At 38.9% G+C, this 21,905-nt stretch overlaps 1 protein-coding gene across 1 annotated transcript in view; it reads right to left on the reverse strand.

The window, feature by feature from the left end:
* Positions 1-21,416, reverse strand: part of LOC127630694 (nuclear receptor corepressor 2-like) — a 168,849-nt gene extending 147,433 nt beyond the window's left edge. Inside the window, exon 1 of the mRNA XM_052108404.1 lies at positions 21,000-21,416. The gene's annotated coding sequence lies outside the window, so the exon portion shown is untranslated. The remainder of the gene's footprint in view (positions 1-20,999) is intronic.
* Positions 21,417-21,905: the final 489 nt, after the last annotated feature.

Here is a 21,905-nt window from a genome sequence, read left to right on the forward strand (position 1 = left end):
TCACTCCAGGCGGTCGGGGAGTCCAGTACCCACTCGCCTTGCGGACGGCAGCCGTTCACCGCGTCTGGACGGTCGGGCTACTCCCTCCCCCGGCGGATAGCAGCGGCGCTCCCCCAGGTGGACAGCAGTGTCAAGGACTCCGCGACAGGTATCCCTCCTCCTTCCTGGATTTCGGCACCAGTGTAAAGCAGTTCAATGGAAAGGAGACGGCGAGAACCGGCTTAACAATATAAATAATAGTTTAATATAAAACTGAAGCAAACGACAAACACACACATGATGGACATGTCCGTAAACGATCTCTCTCTCGTCACACCACCATCTGCCTTCAGCCTTTATCCCTCTCGGAGGCTTAATTAGCCTGATAAGGGACCGGGTGTGTAGAATCACAACCCAGCCCCACCCTCCGCCATGCCACAATGTTATTTACCACTATATTTCCTCAATTTTACACAAAACTTGTAAAAGAGAATCTAAAAAAATATTATTGTATTTTAAATGGTAGATAGTATGGATGCCATAATTCTCAAAACAATATTGAACTGTTCGGTACAACATCCACTGTTCAATACGTGCTTATGATTTGCATTTTTTTGGTTTTGCTTCTAAAAAAAAACTCTACGAATTGGCTCCGTTTGTTTGTGCCTGCGAGTCTACGTCCATAGATGAGGAAATGCCTTCCCACAAGTAAATGTTATTTATCTTCAGAATTTTGAACTCATTATTGCTCATGTACTTGCTCCTATAGCATATGCAGATGTCATCTACATATAAGATACAGTGAATATCTGAACCAATTACTTTTGTAATGTTATTTATTTTAATACTAAAAATAGTTCCTGATAAAATAATTCTTAAAATAGTTCTTGTCTCTGTAGGACAGACAAGGAGTTACCTTGACTCTAAAAAGTCTATTTCATAAAAATGTTTCAATAAAAACTGGTAATTGTCCTCTAAAACCCAGTTGATACTAATCCTTTAAAATACCATACTTCCATGTTATGTTGTAGGCTTTCTCCAAATAAAAGAAGACTGCTACAACATGTTCTTTCTTAATAATAGCATTACGTATATAGCTTTCCAGACTGACAAGGTGGTCTATTGTGCTTCAACACTTCTTGAATCCACACTGGGCATTACTTATATGATGTTTGAATTCCAGTATCCAAACTAGATGATCATTGACCATCCTCTCCATTGTTTTGCATTAGCAGCTGGTCAAGGCTATAGGATGATTATGGTCTTTCACTGTCTTTGGAGTGGGTATAATTTCTGCTTCCTTCCAAGCGGGTGTAATATTTCCTGATATTCAGATGAAGTTAAAAATTATAAGAAGCATAGTTAGAGTAGTGTGAGGTAAATTCTTAAAAAATTGGTAGAGGATTTTGTCTGGTCCAATGTCTGTCATTGGATCTTTTTATAGCCTTTGGTAGCTCTTGCATGAAAAATGGCTGGTTATATGCTTCCATATTACTTGAGAAAAAGTTAATCTTTCTCTTCTCTTGTTGAGCTTGGATTATTTGGAAGGCAGAAAGACCGTTTTCAATCGATTAATTCTTTTCAAATGTTTTTGCTAAGATGTTTGCAATTACTTGTTTTGAAGTTAAAAATGAATCTTGATATGTTGTATTTGCCACGACCCTGTACACAGGATAAGCGGTTGACGATGGATGGATGGATGGATGGATGTTGTATTTGTGGACCACTTTTCTTGCCCTTCATCCTCCATATCAGATTCCAGACTTTATTTGATCTGCTGGCAGACAAGCAGGACACAAATCTTCTCAATATATCCTTTTTCGTTTCATTTATTGTTCTTCTTGTTTGTGCTCTACTTCTTTTGAGTTTAATAAGATTTTCAGTAATTGGATGTCTGAAGAGGCGTCTTTCAGCTTTTTTCTTATTTTTTACATATTTTTTGCATTTATCATCAAACCATGGAAGCCATCTATATTTTCTATTGTAAAATGTTCTCGGAATGCTGTGGATATATGCATTTCAGTAAAGTTTTTTTTGTAGAATCTGGATTTTCCTCTGGAACAGAGGATTTGAAACTGGTACCAATTTGCTTTAATAATTTGCCATCTTTGTACACTTGTTTCTTCACCTCTTCCATTGATAGTTAAAATGAGTGGAAAGTGATCACTTCCACAGAGGTCACGCCAAACTTTCCATGAGAGGTCTAAAAATAACTCAGGCTGACAGATTGTTAGATCAATTGCCAAGTATGTTCCATGCTCTGGGTGTAAATAAGTATGTGATCCATCATTTAGAAGACATGATGCATGATTATCTATAAAATCTTCAATCTAAGTATTGCAATGGTTACAACCCCATAAAATGTTATGGCTGTTAAAATCTCCCATGAGTATAAAATTAGAAGGTGAGCTGAGCAACCAGATTATCCAGGTCCATGTGTGTTATATTCAAGTCAGAAGGAACTTAAATAGAACAGACTGTAGTGTGTCAAACACACTGCTGTAACCTGTAGATTGCTGTTAATACTGATATTACTATGAATCACATCAGTTCTTATTAAAATAGCTGTACCTCCAGAAGCCCGTCTATTGTTAGGTCCAAAAGTATTAAAAGCTGTAACATTTTTAAAAGAGAGGGTACAATCTGATGATAGTTAATGTCTCCTGAAGACAAATGACAAGAGGATTGATAACTGCAGCTAAATGTTGTAACTCAGTATAAATAGCCCTGAGACCACGACAGTTCCATTGGATGATAAAGCTCTCCATTATCAGATTATATAATTTTGCCTTTAGGAGATGGGCTTCTACTATGGTGTCTCTCTTAATTATTATCCTTTTTACATTTATTAAACTTTGAGTCTTGAATTTGTGGGTTACTTCTTTGTCTACATCATCCAACTCTCTGGTTCAGATCATTCCTTTGCTGTAATTCAGTGTTGGATGAGGAGATGCCTTTATCTGTACTCCAGCTAACATTTTGGCATGTAGAATGTTCTCCGTATTTGCCTTTTTACAGCATTCCACAAGAATTTGACCAGATCTTAATTATTTAACTTCTTTCACTGTTCCTGCCATTCCTACGCTACCCTTATGTATGGGTAAAGGGGAAAATCTGGTGATACAGCTTCAATTACAATACATGTTGGCCAATCATCACTACTTGACATAGGAACACAATCTGTATCCAGGTCCAAAAAAATCACTTTTCTGAGGTGTGTTTTCTAGCCATGTTTAAAGTTTTCGGTTTCATCATCTCTACTCCCCACCCACCTCGGGGCCCAAAAAAGAGGGATGCACAGAAGATTATGCATCAGGAAATTAGGGATGATATACTCGAGCAAAAAGTGAAATAAGTTGCTCAATTCACTCGATTGACCCTTGGCCAACACCTACTTGGGAGTCTGAAAAATATATCAGATGTTGTGTTATCACAGGGTTTTCCCAGGGCATGTCTTGACCAGCCAATTGATTGGATCGAGCCATCCCAACCTCCTGTCTAGGTGAAGTAGGAGCAAAAGTACTGTGTTGAAATGGAGGCAGCCACAGCAAACCACATTCCTCAAGGACCAAGATCTCTTCCTCCACCGATACAGGTCGCAACTCACGGAAAACGAGTCGTCCCTTCTTGCAACAATATTGAGATACTAAAGACCTATTTTTCTCAGGGTCCTTTTTTTAAATATTATATATATACACTCACCTAAAGGATTATTAGGAACACCATACAAATACTGTGTTTGACCCCCTTTCGCCTTCAGAACTGCCTTAATTCTACGTGGCATTGATTCAACAAGGTGCTGAAAGCATTCTTTAGAAATGTTGGCCCATATTGATAGGATAGCATCTTGCAGTTGATGGAGATTTGTGGGATGCACATCCAGAGCACGAAGCTCCCGTTCCACCACATCCCAAAGATGCTCTATTGGGTTGAGATCTGGTGATTGTGGGGGCCATTTTAGTACAGTGAACTCATTGTCATGTTCAAGAATCCAATTTGAAATGATTCGAGCTTTGTGACATGGTGCATTATCCTGCTGGAAGTAGCCATCAGAGGATGGGTACATGGTGGCCATAAAGGGATGGACATGGTCAGAAACAATGCTCAGGTAGGCCGTGGCATTTAAACGATGCCCAATTGGCACTAAGGGGCCTAAAGTGTACCAAGAAAACATCCCCCACACCATTACAACACCACCACCAGCCTGCACAGTGGTAACAAGGCATGATGGATCCATGTTCTCATTCTGTTTACGCCAAATTCTGACTCTACCACCTGAATGTCTCAACAGAAATCGAGACTCATCAGACCAGGCAACATTTTTCCAGTCTTCAACTGTCCAATTTTGGTGAGCTCTTGCAAATTGTAGCCTCTTTTTCCTATTTGTAGTGGAGATGAGTGGTACCCGGTGGGGTCTTCTGCTGTTGTAGCCCATCCGCCTCAATGTTGTGCGTGTTGTGGCTTCACAAATGCTTTGCTGCGTACCTCGGTTGTAACGAGTGAAGATTCGAAAGGCCCAATTTCACACCCCACACGCACTCGGACCTTCACTTCACACATACATTAACACCTCCTGCAACCCCCCTCCTGCTACACAATCTGCACAAGATCTGTGAAGACACTATGAGCAGTGTCTTTCAGAAGCAAAGGTCAAGGAAGGCTTTAGGCCCAGATGGCGTCTCACCAGCGTGCCTTCGTTCCTGTGCTAACCAACTGGCCCCCATCTTCACACAGATCTTCAATAGATCACTGGAGCAGTGTGAAGTCCCATGCTGCTTCAAATGCTCCATCATTATCCCTGTCCCTAAGAAACCAAAAATCACAGGACTTAATGACTACAGACCTGTCGCCCTGACGTCTATGGTCATGAAGTCATTTGAGAGACTGGTGTTGGCCCACCTGAAGGACATCACTGGACCCTTTCTAGATCCCCTTCAATTTGCTTGGAGCAAACAGGCCTGTGGATGATGCAGTCAACATGGGATTGCATCATGTCCTGCAACATCTGGACAGACCGGATCTTACGCAAGGACTTACGCAAGGATCGTTTTTGTGGACTTCAGTTCAGCTTTCAACACCATCATCCCAGCTATTCTCCGGACTAAGTTAAACCAACTCCCTGTTCCCATGTCTATCTGTCAGTGGATTACCAGCTTTCTGACAGACAGGCAGCAGCTTGTGAGGCAGGGAAAATTCACTTCCACCACCTGTACCCTCAGCACTGGTGCCCCCCAGGGATGTGTGCTCTCTCCACTACTCTTCTCCCTCTACACCAATGACTGCACCACCAAGGATCCCTCTGTCAAGCTCCTGAAGTTTGCAGACGACACCACTGTCATCAGCCTCATCCGAGATGACGATGAGTCTGCCTATAAAAAGGAGGTTGAACGGCTGGCTGTCTGGTGCAGTCAAAACAACCTGGAGTTGAACACACTCTGGTGCGGGGGGACAATGTTGGGGTGTTCCTCCTATTCTAAACAGCACTGTGGCAGCAGTGGAGTCATTCAGGTTCCTAGGCACTACCACCTCACAGGACCTGAAGTTGACTCCATTGTGAAAAAGGCAAAGCAGAGGTTGTACTTGCTTTGCCAGCTGAGGAAGTTCAACCTGCCACAGGACCTGCTGATACAGTTCTACACAGCAGTCATTGAGTCTGTCCTCTGCACTTCAATAACTATCTGGTTTGGGGCAGCAACAAAATCATACATCAGAAGACTACAGAGGACAGTTCGGACTGCTGAGAGGATTATTGGTTGCCCCCTGCCCCCCTTCAAGAACGATACACTTCCAGAGTGAGGAAAAAGGCTGGTAATCACTCTGGACCCCACTCACCAAGCCCATTACATTTTTTGAACAGTTGCCTTCTGGCCGACGCTTCAGAGCACTGAGCACCAGAACCGTCAGGCACAGGAACAGTTTTTTCCCTCAGGCTATCCATCTCATGAACAGTTAAATTGCCCCATTGAGCAATAAATATGTGCAATACACAGTTAAGTCTATTTATATTATCCAACATATCCACTTATGCCATTACATGCATTGCACTGTACATAATATACTGCATTTTTGTTCTTTATTTAACAGATTTGTAATAGATTTGCACTACGTATGTGTATGTGGGTATGTATGAAGGTGAATGTATGTACGTATATCAGGGCTCTATGCCAACTTTTTTCCCAAGGAGTACATGCGCTCCTAAATGAAAAGATTTAGGAGCACACAAAGAAATTTAGGAGCACAGTGACAATTAAATAGAGTTTATTAACAAATTTATTACAAACATATTTATACTGCGTGTATGAGTGTGTGTGCGTGTACTAAGGAACACACATCTGTGGAACAGCACATACCTCCCAAATCACACATTGAACCCATGCCTACTAAAATCAAAGGATATCAGTTGTCCAGTTGCTTTTGTATGTTGACCGTCTGGCATATTTTGAGGTCAGCCAGCGATCTCTCATGATGTCAGCAATTTGACCGATCATCTCCGCACATTGTCGTATGTGGGATTCATGTAAACTCAGTTTTTGTGGTGGAGTCTGATAAGCGGCCCAAATTTGACAAAGGTTCTTCTTCTTTCACAATAAAGTATGCAATGTTTATCTTTATTTTCAGCTGCTTCCTCTTCTCCTCCTCAGACTGCAGCACTTGCCTCCTCAAGGCTGCTAACACAGAGCTTGATGGTTTCTCCGCCGTGAGATGTTTCGCTACACTATCTCTTTTCAGATTAGCAATGGGCATTCCGGCTCTTTTCATAATTGGTGTTAAAACAATTCGAATTAAATTATTAAATGTAATTCAACTCTACCTTAACCATAATTTATTTAAAAATGCATTGATTTGTTAAGAAAAATAATACTATTAAACATTTGCATTTAAAGTATAACTTATTGTATATAAACAAAGTGCATATAAATCTAACCAATCAAAACTAATACAATCTGAACAGCATAATAGACAGGGCCACCGCTGGCCAAATTGATGCCCTACATGTGATATGAGCGTGAAGCGATTGTCTGTGCTCCGCAACTGCTTTCGGGTCCTTGAATAACGTATAGCGTGCGAGTAAGGGCAGCCGGTGGGCTTTCTGGTGCCATCCTAGGGTACGATGGTGCCCCCCTAGGGAGTTGATGCCCTACACAAACTGCGTAGTGTGCATGTAGGTAGCGGCAGTAGCCTACTGATAATAGAATAATGCACCATATCAAAGAAAAATTAATAATTTGCAAAACTGCAGCATCCCACAACTTCAAATAAATGTAAAAAAGAAGGATGTTATTTCACGTGTGCATTTAAAGTATAACATTTCAATGTATATAAACAAAGTGCATATAAATGTAACAATTCAAATACAATCTGAACAACATAAGTTTGCTCCGCCCTCCCTCACGCATCTTTGGTTCATTGGTTGACACTGCGTGTCTGATTGACAGGAACAACAGGTGAGGCTTTTAGTCTGAGCGGACAGTCAGAACTAATGGGTGCGATTGAGCATTTAGGCCTATATTATTTTATTTGTTTTTTTCAAATCTTTTGATTATTCATATCTTATTTGTAATATTTGTATAAATAGATTCTGATATGCAAGCCGGCTCCCAACGTTCACCTACAAGAGCCGAATCAATCGCAAATGACCCATCACTATTTCAGATGCGGGTTTCCTGACACGAAGGACGAAATGCCCACCTGTTTCTGCCCTCTACAATATTTGCAGAACATGACGTTGTTTTCAAACTCTAGCCATGGGAACATGAGACAATTTGCATTGAATCTATATGTTCTCCCTTCACCAGCTACAGTGGACGTTGAAGTGACAGCTGTGGTCACGGTAGCTTTGCTCTCAGCATCCCTAACGTTAGCTGTCTCCGGTAAACCTTGTGAAGAGACTTCATTAGTTGAACCTTGCAAATCCCCCTCGCCAAATTCCGCTTTCTCCTCATCTCTTTTTCGCTTAAAATAAAATGCGTTGTCGCCTATACCGCTACTTTTTTCCATTGTTCACCTTTCTCTCTCTGACTGTACCGCGTCATCACAGAAAACTCCGCTTGTGGAATGTGGGTTTTGTAATTTTTAAACAAATATCTTAAAAAGGGGGGGTTACGTTTGTAATCTTTAAAATCGCACACTGTGCTTGTAAGTAAATTTTTCCAGTTCGCACACATCTATTTTTAGGGGCAAATGCGAGTGAAATACTCACACTGTAGAGCCCTGTATATGTATAATTAATTATTTTTTTATTTTTTTTATTTTTTATTATCCATGTCTTGCTGCTGTATTTGTATTGTTGTACACTGGAAACTCCTGTCACCAAGACAAATTCCTTGTATGTGTAAGCATACTTGGCAATAAAGCGGATTCTGATTCTGATAAATGCTTGACATCAATAACAATGCTCTGAAGAGTGCTGACAACAGTCCACAATCTAACACAGACACACTTCTGAGCCATATGATATTCTAAAAGCCTTTCCAGCCACAAACACTTACGTATTTCCCCAATTTCCTGTCTCTCTTTGAAGATTGCTGTGCAGAGGAATAGTTGTTGATTGCTTCTGCTGATAGAACCCATACTGATAGAACGCATAGCTCCTCTTCCAGTAAAGTCTTACACACAAGTTCACATGAGCCAATGTTCTGTCATGCAGCCAGAAACTCAAACCCACTAATTCAACCCATTCTACACACTGCAAACTTATCCTGGCATCAACTCCTTTATGAAATACACAATATGAACAGTCGCAATGGTTACAAAATGAATTTTAAACAACTAATTTAGCATTTTAATGGCTTTCTAGTGTCCTCATAAAAATCAGAGACCCTGTTTACACCTGGTTTTGGATGCACTCTAGAAGATAAAGATCTTTCTAATGTGATCAAAACAGTAAGGGAGTGCGTTTACTAACACGTTCTTACACCAATAATGTGTGGGGTCATGTAGACGCATTAAACGACTTTATTGTGTAGGGTCACAAATGGCATAGAGAATAAACCGATCGACACAGGTAGATTTTAGCCCTTTACCCCTATGTAAATACCTTTACTGGCATTCTTACCGGCTTATCCAATGTACGCATGTGTTGTGCGCATGCCTCTTCGCGGTTTGACGTCAAAAGCAGAGAATAACTAGATTATTTCAAATCTCATGTAAACGTGGTTTTCTTGCTTTGTCAGATTTTTAAATAAGCAGTTTTTTGGGAGTTATCAACTTAATGGTGTGTAGGACTGTCATGATTTTACATTAATTACATTATGGACTTATGGACATGCCCTTGATAATTTTTGCTGACCTCGATATTGCCAATAATGTTTACATAAGAATGAATGTCACCAATATTTTAGCCAGTCGCTCTGCGTCTGTGCTCTCGTCCGCTCTGTGTCGGAGGCAGCACGTCACACACACACACACACACACACACACACACACACACACACACACACACACACACACACACACACACACACACACACACACACACACACACACACACACACACACACACACACACACACACACACACACAAGATTATGTGTTACTTGAGGTTAATAGGTGTTTTCCCTGACAACTGCATAATTCCAGCTAGAAAGTTTGGAAGAATAAATCCAAATGGACTTGGTTTCAAAGCAGCATTCCAGAGCTCCAGTGTGAGAACATTTTGGTTTAAGCCGAATTAGAGAGGAGAGCCCATTAATGTAAACGAGCCGGTATATCGACTTTGTTTAAAAACGGTGAAAACAAAAAGTGGCAATACATCTCAGGGCTCCACATTAACGCTTGTCCGGGATAAGTAGATTTTTGCAAGGGCGAGTCAAAGTTAATTTTACTTGCCCAACCGGACAAGTTGGCTGATTGAAACCTTTATAATGATTTAAAAAAATACTGGGATTATTTGTCATTTAGTGTATGCCTGTGTCACTTATTTAAAATAAATAAATAAAAAACATATCCTGCTGTTAAAAATAATCTACAGTGTCTGAAATTCTGCACAGGATTCTGATTTGTGCATCCTTCATATGTTGATAAATCTTCAATCTTGATAAAAGTTCACAGTTATGTTATTTGTCAACGACCCACATACAGTATTCAATAAATATTGTACTTTCTCCGGATTAGTTAGAATTTTAATGAATTTTTTTAACATTAACTCTTTCCCCGCCAGCGTTTTTAAAAAGAGTTGCCAGCCACCGCCAGGGTTTTTGACGATTTTCGCTAAACTTTAATGGCCCGCGAATATTTTCTTCCATGAATATATGAAGATGCTATACATCAGAATAAAGATCTGAGCCTCTGCTTTTAGGCAAAAAAAACGATTTTATTTTATCTTCATTTGTTCTTTTTTTATTGCCACTTGAACAGAGGTAGGTTTTGTCAAAAACAACATTTCGGACAAAAAGCTGAGAAAAAGGCATTTTTATCAAACAAGTGCTTTAGTATTAGTATGGTGTTCCACTTCATGTTTGAGACGATCGCAGTCTGTTTCTTTGATCAAAGAGTTGCGTACTCTTTCAAAACATGCGTGCGGGTCTTCCTTACTGTATACCACCTAAAACACGGAAACCCGGAAAATTCCGTGTTTGGCGGGGAAGCGTTTTTTCATAAAACCCGGAAAAATTCCGTGTTTGGCGGGGAAAGAGTTAAACAGCCATTTTTACAGCTAATTTGTTTTTAAGTTAATAACCAATTTACTTGTCTGAAGGGCAAGCACATCACAATGCTTAATGTCGAGCCCTGCAATCTAAAAGCTCATCTATAACAAACAGTTGGAGATGAAGAGGGGCCTTACCGATTACATTTATTTTGACATTCCGATTCCAATGTCTGAATATTCTTAAGAATGAAATGTTCATTGCTCTTTGAAAGGGTATTCTTGCAATATTTTGCTATTATATTATCATTATATCAGTGGCATAAAAGGGTCTTAAAATTACAATTTAATTTACCGAAATAATTTCTGGGACAATATATCATCCAACAAAATTAGTTATCGTGACAGACCTACTGGTGTGCATGTTAATGGACAAGGCTAAATGTCTGATAGCAGGATGGTGCAGCATGTTTTGATTCCAATTTCCAACTTTACAAATGTGCCAATTTCACTAACTCCTACAGATACACAGACACACCTGCTGTAACTCGCATGCTCTGCCCCTCAAAATCCATCCACCCCTCACATCCTGTTTCATAAGAAGCTGCCCATTTCATAATGGGCCAGTGAGTACAAAACCCTGAGGCAGAGAGAGAGAGGGGGTCATCATCAATACACTACTCAGACAACTGCTTCAGTAATCACTATTGCTGCAGAGAAAGGAGGGGAATAGATGTACAAAAATGAAGACACCAGATTAGATGGATGATAATCAGCCCCCACACACACAATGTCTACCCTGATATAGAGGTTGAAGTGCAATGGGTTGTCATGAAAGACAAGCGGAGTTAAACTAAAAACTCAGGAATGAAAGATAAAGATCTGCTGGAAAAGCAACACTTTGATTCTAACAGTGGCTAAACTGTCAGTTTAATCACCCATCTCTGTTTGAAATGACAAAAAAAAGGAGAAGTTAACAGATTTCCAAAAAAATCACTGACAATTAAAAACACCCTTATTTAGGGCCCTATAATTTCCGCGATCACGGAATCGCGGACGGAAATGCGGAATTGGCAAATTAACGCGGAATCTGGTGTAAACGCAGAATTTCGCGGAATTTTTACATTTGAAATGAAATTCCGTGTTTGTGTGGGAGAAGAACGTATGTCTGGGGGAAATGCACACCGGGGGACGCAAATCTGGGCGACACAACCCCTCCCGCTCCGTCATTTCAGCTCCCCCTCACCCTCCCCCATCAAAACAATGAAAAAATGGCGAAGCGGCACTCCACAGCTCCGCTTTTGGCGAAAAAGTTGAGAAACACGACGCTAAGCCCTGAGTACAGAGCCGAGAAATTGAGAGTGTCATATTTTTTTACTTGAAAGAAAAAGCTAATGGAGCACTTTTATTTATAACCATTGGTTCATAACCATTAATATTTTGTTAGTACTTAGAGTGCAGTGTTATGTTGCATCATGCAGTAAAAGTACTGAGTAAATGTGATGTTTGTTACCTCAATAAATTTAAGGTCATTCCTGTTTTATTTGTGTACATTTTAATCATTAACATTAAAAGCACACTCTTTTTACGACTGAAATAACAGTAAAGGGTAAAAAAACTGAATTCGCAAAAATTAAAACGGAAAAAACGGAATTTTCAAAAATTAAAACGGAAAAAACGGAATTTGGGAAAAAATAAAATTACTATTACAGGGCCCGGATTTTATAGGGTCCTGTAATAGTAATGTGATATCCTATCAATCACAACTAAATTGAACAAAAGAGATCCACTAAAGAATCCATTCCACATTCCAGGTCCACATACAATGTGGTGGCAATAGAGTTGGCTTCATGTTCACTGAAGCTTTTCACTGGAATCACTGTTAATTCAGTAGTTAACAATAAAAGTTCTTAATTACACATTTTCAAAGTAATTCTTCTCTGTTTACTCTATTTTGTACTGAAAAGTGTACAAAAAGTGGTTTAAGTGCATCCCTAATGATTTAGAATTTAAATATTTAAAACAACATCTAATTTAAAATTTTCGGTTTTCAGCCCAGTGTGTCCAGTATTTTCGGTTTCAGCCAAGAATTTACATTCCGGCGCATCACTAGAGATAACCAAATCATCCCTTCTGCTTTGATGAGTAATTCTATCTATTCAGCATTCCAAAAATGAACTTAACCTCTTTAAGAGGATTCCTGCCATTAATTATTTGATAATGGCTTCGCATACAGAGACTAATCTGACACAATGATATAACTGCACTGCTAAATTGATACATAAAAGAAAAAGCAAAAGGAATACACATATACAGCAGAGACCTCAAACACAATGCATTACAAAATCAATATTTTCCGCAGAGCCCAACTGCTCATTACATTTTACTATCAATGTTGAAAGGCAGTCATGACTGCTCTGTTTCTGTTGTTCTTCAAAACCCACAGCCATATCTACTATGACTTCAGTAAGTTTCTTCAATGCCACACAGAAAGTTCACTCAGAAGAAAACATCCATACTCAATACAGTCATTTATTGTATATTTCAACAGCACAATCACCCTCTAAATACATACTGAAATTGATATCCATTGCCACATGCACTAACATGAACATAAACAGACATGCACACCTACATTTATAGTCCATTCACTAGCAGCTCTCCGGAGTAGTGTTGCACCAGCTGTGCGTAAGGTTTCACGTAAGTTGGGACATAAATTTGACACTATGGGCTCAGTAACATCTAGTTAGTTTGTAACCAAGTAAGTGCTTAATTTGGTTGCACCACCTGTTCTTAAGGTAGACTTAACTAGTAGGTTGTATGCTCTCCATAAAGTAATGTGTAGCTGCATAATATGACGTTTACACTTATTTACTTTACTATTGATCCAATAAAAAGCCTTCAAATTTGTGCACAGAAATGTTAAAAAGCCATGAATTTCAATTTAATAATGTTACGGTTGATGTTCAAACTTTGCTTTCTCATGTAACTGTCAGCTGTAATAAATGATATCCCCATTAATATATGATATAAGTCAATTTGCCCTGTGTAAATAATATATAGGGACTGTATCTAAAATAAATAAGGATAACTAAATACTAATACAACAGGATGGAAAAATAGACATATAATAATTTTAATATCCTATATATATTTTGAATGTGTTGAAACTCGACACCGGGCAACATACCCTGAAAGCTGCACCATTAGAACGGTTTTCATGCTGAAGAGCCACTTAAAAGTAAAGTTCTGGTTTTTTTCTCTTGTAAATGTAAATGAGTATAAATATCAACATAATACTGTAAATTGAAGTCACGCAAAACAGAAGTTCACTGATGTCATAAAATATCAGTCTGCTTTTTTTATTCCAACCAATTCCTGGTCAGAGGTTTCCATAAATATTTAGTTTATACATAGGGTTACATACTACATTCAAATATTTAATAGTGCATAAAATGTGACTTAGTGCCCATTTAACTAGGCTAAGTTGTAACTTATGTATAGCTGGTGCAACTGGCCCCAGATTCTTGAAAATGTCAAGAGAGGTAGCAGCCACTCTCAATGTGGCTGTGTAGACAGTGACTTTCTCCACAGACCACCATCACTTGACACCACTACTGATGGCTAAAAAAGTGCAGATCTTCGGAGTATGCTGCCGAATAGAAGAATGTGCGAAAATACAGTAACAGTACATTACAGCTGCACTATATTCTTTACCTCCTCCTTACTGAGCTTTAACATAAGAGATAAAGATAATGGCCTGAGGCAGAGATCATGAGCAGAAATTGGATCATAAGCAAAGGAATTAAAAACAAACCCTATTTAGACTGGAGTGTACGAGGGAACGCACCAGAACTCTGAGAACTACACATTTTTGGAGGTGCATTTAATGCAGCATGAAAGCCATTTTCAGCACCTATCTTTCTTGACTGGTGACACCAGAATGTATATTCCATCAGAAGGAAATAAAGCTGTTAGTAAAAAGGGAGTTGTGGCCGTTCTATTTTGCTTATCAGGAAATACTCACAAAATGCTGCTGATGTGAATATGATGGATTTATGTGATAAACATAAGCAACAATTCAGTTAAATAGTGTAAAGCTGACAGCAGGGCTTGGGTGGAGTTAAGGCAGAATGGTCTTATTCCATTTCATTTTCTTCTCTTAACTAGCATGCATATGTTATCTTAAATATTACGCAGGTCATAATCAGTACAAAAATTCTGAAAGACTTCGGTGTTATTTTTAGCTGAGGTTATGTGTTCAAAGTCACCATTGTGTAGCAAAGAAAAGAGGTACTGATTGTAGAGATAAAAATGGAGGCATAGGAGAGTAGAGTAGTCCATTTCCACCGAAATTGCAATGGTTGTTGTGCCGAGCCGGTGCTCCGCTGGTTCTTGGCTGGGGAAATCTGGAGCCTATCATAAACTGGCCGCACTTTTCCACTGACCCGAGAGCCAAACGGTGACATTATTAACACATTGGTATAGCAGATGGTTGTATTTGGATTTTTGCCATAGTATATAATTGGTAAAGTATTATTGATTGAGAATCCCACCGTTTTACATTACAGATAGATGTGAAAAAAATCCCCTTAAAGAACAAAACAATGCACAAAATAAGATGACAACAGTGAAAGAAAAGATAAAAAAATTTGAAAATATAACAACTTACTGAGATCAGCTGTAGAGGACACCGGGAATTCACTGTTTATCATGAGCATTACTGGCTGAATTCAATGCCCCACTTAATTAACAGGCTGGTCGGTGTCCAAGTACAAAACATTGTTGCTTCCTCCACTGTCGCTTTTGCTTATGTCTTTCTTATGGTCCCTGTACTCCCTTAAGTGTTTTTCCATTTGTTTATGATTTGGTCAATTGTACGACTGAAGGCAGCATGCATCATTTCATGCTGTATCTTCATTCTTGTGGAGTATGTTTTTCCTTTGCGATCTCACAAGTTTATCTCGGATCTTCATAAATACCATATCACAAGTAGAGCACTTGTTTCATCATGTTACAGAATGCTTTTCTTGCTTCTAGCCCTCTAAAACAAGGACATACAAAATTGGTGTCAGATTAAAGACCCAATCTGCCTCTGCAGATAGTTGACAACAAACCACCAGACATTCAAGTTCAAATGACCTTCTTAAGATGTATTCAAATGATTGAGCACCACCCACTAACACACACATAGCCCTCACAGACAAAAACAAGGACTCCCCCCTACCTTCAACCATCAGCATGTGGTCATTAGTTAAATAGTCAAAATGGCATTTGTAGCACATTTATCCTGGCCTTTTTAGCAATCAAACATGGCCAAGGCCACATGTTTACAACACACACCGACCACCACAAGTGCAGGACAGAAGCCATGCGAATAAGTTCAAAACTCTGCCTTATGGCTTATGTGATCATTCAGGCTCAATTTTGATAGAATAAAGTGATCATATATTAAAACATTTTGGTAAAATGTATTTAGCATTGTTCAAAACATACCCTCCATGGCCAGAAAACATGCAGCAATTTAGCCTCTAACAAACAAAAATATACAAATAAAAAAACAACAATGGCAATTTAATTTTCATGTCCAAAATGTAGCACTTTTTTACTTTCCGAGCTCTCATATTCTGCCAAAGGTTTAAAAGTAAAAATGCTTTGGGCCTATATACATGACTGACGTGAACTAGCCTCTAGATATGGTGCTACCAAAAGCAAAAATGGGGTATTATTGCCTCACTCAGACAACAAAAACAGAATCAACTTTACACACGCAGCACTACCAGTAACGTCACGCTGATTCCACTCCACCACTGGGGGATCTCCATTAATTCTGTCTTATCTAACTGTGCCTGTTTTACAACTGCTGCTGATAGCAGTGACCTATTGGCAGCAGAACTAAACACAAATATGGGTGAAAGGAAACCACTTGTTTCACAGCTTCCAAAAGTGCTATTCACCAACCCAAAATACCTGCAAAATTGTCCATGTGAACAGGGAAGGAATATTTAATTGAAAGTATAAGTTGGAAGCTATATAAAAGCAGCAAACTGGTGCTAATTCACTATAAGAAACTGTCATAAATTTCTGTTAATGTGTTGGTGAATTGTATTGGTCTATTTGGTGTTATATGTGATATGCTGTTATTTTATTAATCTAGATTATCACATTTAAAGCAGGTCATAATTATATTAGGCTATGTTTAGTAAGATAATTAAAACTTCACTTCATAAAACTCAATACAATTATCTAAGAGATACATACTGTCAAGGGGCCTGGGAAGCTCAGCAAGTATTGACATGGACCACCACACCTGGAATCTCAAGTTCGAATCCAGGGTGTGCTGAGTGACTCCAGCCAGGTCTCCTAAGCAACCAAATTGTCCCGGAACTAGGGAGAGTAGAGTCACATGGGGTAACCTCCTCGTGGTCATGATTAGTGGTTCTTGCACTCAATGGTGCACATGGTCCGTTGTGTGTGGATTGCAGAGTACCATGAGCATCCACATGCTGAGTCACCGCAGTGTCATGCACGGCGAGCCACATGATAAAATGCGTGGACTGATTGTCTCAGAAGCTGAGGCAGATATACATACTGTCAACATGGACATGGCTAATCAGGATGAAAATGAACCTTCAGGAATAAATGCACAAGGGATGTGCACGAGTAGTTGAATATTAAAATATTCCTTCTGCAATAATTATTTGAATAGTAAAAATACTAATCGAATTTCGCAAAGTTTTGCTTTGCTGGCCACATATACATTGAGATGCAAGTTAAATCTGGAACACACAAACTAAAACTGGCAGTTATAACAGAATACACTGGGTGGCGCTGTTGAGTGTGGACACTAGTTGATCACATTTGTTGAGCAAACGTTCAGATATGTCCATACATTCAGATGGACACCAGAACAAGGGTTATTGTGAGAATGTGGCTTACTGTGAGAAAGCTGGGTTCCTGTTTAAATATACTGGATAAGCGGTGAACACTTTACTCTCATATATGTGCAGCTCGTCAGAAAGCAGCTTCCCCGTAGCATCGTAATCCCTGTGATGCTTCTGTAAACAAACATGGCATCCGAGAAAGACTATGCTAGCTGAGGTAAGGGACATTCCATCATTTAAACTGGTGGGTATAATTTACTGAGCATGTAGACATGCTTGTTTTTCTCAACAAAAATATGACACGAGATGAGATACAATATAAACATGATAACTATTATATGCAGAGTGTTTATACTCGTCCTGTACATTAACTGCATCAGTCTGATTAATTAGCTGTTTATTTTTGTTCGCTTCGCGTTAGCTTAATTGCTTCTATTCTATTATTTTTATGTTTTTATGCATTGCTTGTTTAAATATAAAATTAAAAAAAACAACAACAACAACAACAACAAACACAGGACATGATACAAGCTTGTTTTTAATGTAATTAGAAACAGAAATTAACTTCATTTAAATAATAGAATATTTGAATATTCGTTTTTTATTAACTAAAATATTCAAATACCAAATTATTGATGAATGCCTATCCCTAAAATGCACAAAACACATAGCAGGCCACCACTATGACAAAATCCATATATGTCCAACCCAGCTAACTGGGGTCCACAGACAACATTGTGTGTAACATTAATATGAAAAAGAGCCAAGAAGCCATGGTTGCTAAAACAGTAGTGCTTTTTTAAATATGGTTAATTTTTCAGATGTTCTACTCCAGCTGCTCATTCATCAAAATGAAGAATGCTCACAACAGAGTAAGGATGAACAACTTGAAAACTAAAACACCTCTTATCTTGTCCCTGAATTCTATTGAGAATGTTCCACAGTTCATATGAGGATAAACAAAGCATCTGACTTTGGTTAAAAAAAGACCTGCTGTAATTAAGCTTGCAGCTGCACTACTGCTGTGGACCATGTACAGAAGTTTGCGCACAGCATTTTGAAAGCAGACAGAGATAAAGTGGTGGGATCTGGCTCCACATTTCATGAGATGATACTTAAAAAAATAGCTGATTCTTTAATCTTCATTGAGCAGTGAGGAGAGGGGAGCGAGTTAGAATATCTTTTTTTCAATTAACAGAGTGGTGGAACTGGAGTTCAAATCGGTTGTTTCCTTTCCACGAGTTCTGGCAGCCCAGCAGAGCAAATAGGTTGTCTGAGGCCAGTTCTGTTTTGGGTTCAGGCATCTTGCTGGTTCACTTATGACACTTGGCTTTGTTCTTTTCTAAATGTACAGAAGGAAAGAATTCTGCTCAAAAGAATCAAGTCCTTCCCTGGCCCATTTCCAATTACACTAATAGACAAACTGTGTGCCCTCCATTTTTCAAATTTCACTGCCTTTAATGTGCAAATCAACAGCTGTTGACAATTTGGTATTCACTATGATTTATTGACCCTTAATAACAACATCCGAGACATGGCAAGTGAGTGAGTGTAGTCCCAGCCTCACCAGCAGGCTATGAAGTTGTTTTTTGATGGGGGAGGGCAGGACCACAAATTATAGTGTTTGCCCATTGTGTGTACATAAGACTTGTCAACACTTTACGAAACACAGCAAGTGATATTTACAGTAAAAAAAAGGAAACCAGAATCTCTGCTGCATACATATAAACACAATGCAACCTTTAAGGAATAGTTTTTAAAAAAAAAGCCACCCAAAAATATAAACTGTCTCATCAGTGACTTTCTACAGCAGAACACAAATAAACATTTTAGGAGATTATCTCAGCTTTAGTAGGTCCATACAAAAAAAAAAGTGATTGGTGACCAAATTTTGAAAGCAGCAAAAAACACAATAAAAGTAATCCATACGACTCCATTGTTTTAATCCATGTCTTCAGAAGCAAAATAATCTGTTTTGGGTGAAAACAGACCAAAATGTAACTCCTTTTCACTGTAGACTACATCTTGCCATAGCAGTCTCCAGGCACAATCATTCAAACACTTTTACACTTCCTAGTGTTTGACACGTACACAGAGTGCTAGATGGCGCTTGGAAGTGTAATTGAGCTTGAAATCATGATTGAGACTGCTGATGTCAAGATTTATAATGAAAAAGGATATTTTGGTCTGTTCTCACCCAAAACTGATTAGAAAACAGAAGACATGGGTTGAGTTGTATGGATTACTTTTATGCTGCCTTCATGTGCTTTATAGAGCTTCAAAGTTTTGGTCACCATTCACTTGCATTTTATGGACCTACAGAGTGGAGTTATTCTTACAAAAAACTTCTGCAGAAGAAAGTCATACACATATGGGGTGGCATGAGGATGAGTAAATGATTAGATCATTTTCATATTTGGGTGAACTACTCCTTTTAAGTAGCGGATGGTGTAACAAAAAAGCGGTGTAAACAGTTGTGAAGCTCATTTAAGTACGTGACTTAACGTGCTCATTCTCCAAATATGCATCCCCATACATCAATAACATGACCTTTAAACATGTCTGACTATGCATAGCCATGCTCAAAACACACTTCTGTCAAACCAACCTATTATATTTAAATTCACAAGAACATTAACTGAGAAATGCAATGATTACTGAAACACCATTCGTAAAAGCATGATATTCATTATTTATAAAAACCAAAACCATGATGCAGTACGGGTATTGAATTCCCTCGACTAAAACTGAGACGTTGACCAAGAATTGTAAAATTCCTAAATACAAATGATAACGAAACACATAACAGTGCACATTCAAATCTTCTGGCGTTAACAAGGCGTTGCATACAATAACAACCAAATAAATCCTTCAAAATTAACGATAAGCACCTTGACCAACACAAACGAGAAAAAGATGAGATTGTGTAGGTAAACTTGAACATTCTGCATGGTAAGCATTGTGCATTAATAAAATCAGCAAATTTCCAACCAAAATTCCACATCTTTGCATCTCCTACGAGTTTTTAAAATGGGTTAACAATAAAAATAGCTCTTCATTAAATCATGTTCCTTTATTTAGTTGTTTTTATATCGGTCTTGTTAAATACGATTGTAAATTCACCTCAACAACATATTTTGTCGTTTTATTCCCAGAGATCCCATGTGGAAATGATAAACTGTAACTGCTGTATTGTTCCTTGTTCTGAAAAAATTATCAAATAAATAGAGCTAAATCAGCTCTCCACAGCCGCCCAGAGAACCCCACTAAACGTGCTGTGCAAAACAACATATACAATGATAAACGTGCCCATTCAGCACATGACTAAATGTGTCGGCTCAGAACTCAAAAATCAACCAAATTTCATGTTACCTCACAAACGTTGCTAGCTATGCTAACTAGCCGGCCAGTCTTCAAGTAGGGATTGATTTCCGCCTTGTTCGATCTATGGCTGCAGTGGCCACAGGGATCAGTGGAGGACCTCGATAACTGCTCCGAGAAACAGATTAAGGGCTGATGAACTCAAGCAAACGGTCATGTTTTAATTTACCTCTACACGGAAGGTGAAGGTCTGCCGCTACCGGACGTCTTTGTAGTTTCTGAGGAGTGACAAATGAAGAAATTTCCGCAAGTAATCCACATGAAAGGTTAGCTACGGCGGTGTTTCCGTCATCGGCGGTGTCAGCCCCGATTCCACTCCAGCGTCGCGCGCGTGTCGCGTGAGTAACTGAGCCTCTCTCGCGCTCTCTCGCTCTTCGTCCGTTTTATACCCGAATCCCTCTGTTTATCTTATTCGCGTTTCAACCCTCTTATCTCCAACCGCCTGTGATTCGAGAAGAGCTATTTGTGCCCATTCTGTATAGTTGTTTTTTGTTATCACAACGGTGGATGTCAATACACCAAGCGACTGTGAGATAATCTTTGCTGTTCGCGAGCTGACTAGAGTGAGTGAGTGACTGCTACTGCTGGTTTAGCGAAAGACCGCTGGACGTCAATTGCAGTTTCTCAGCTCTTAAAGGGCCAGTGCTCTATTTGAAAATAGGTCCCATGCTATGTAATGCTAATCACTACAAATCACATATCTGATTACAAGATATCGAGAGAATATAAAGATGTGTATTTGCATATTGCATTTATATATATATATATATATATATATATATATATATATATATATATATATATATATATATATATTATTTTCAAGCAGGCAGACATTTAGAGGGCACCAACCAAAGTGCTCACATTAAAAAAAAAAATTATATATAGAGCAAAATGTGTGGGTGGAGCAAAAGGACAAGTGTTAAGGCCTTTGCACACCAAATTTGCCACGATTAAAATTTGTATCGAAACAATGGATTCTTATGGAGCCATTCACACATGGAGCGAACATTACCACCGAATCGCACTGCGAATAAGCAAAGCTATTTTTAACTGCAAAGAGTGTTGATTTTTT

Source organism: Xyrauchen texanus, chromosome 37 (genome assembly GCF_025860055.1).
Source record: "Xyrauchen texanus isolate HMW12.3.18 chromosome 37, RBS_HiC_50CHRs, whole genome shotgun sequence".
In the NCBI taxonomy this organism is placed as follows: Eukaryota; Metazoa; Chordata; class Actinopteri; order Cypriniformes; family Catostomidae; genus Xyrauchen; species Xyrauchen texanus.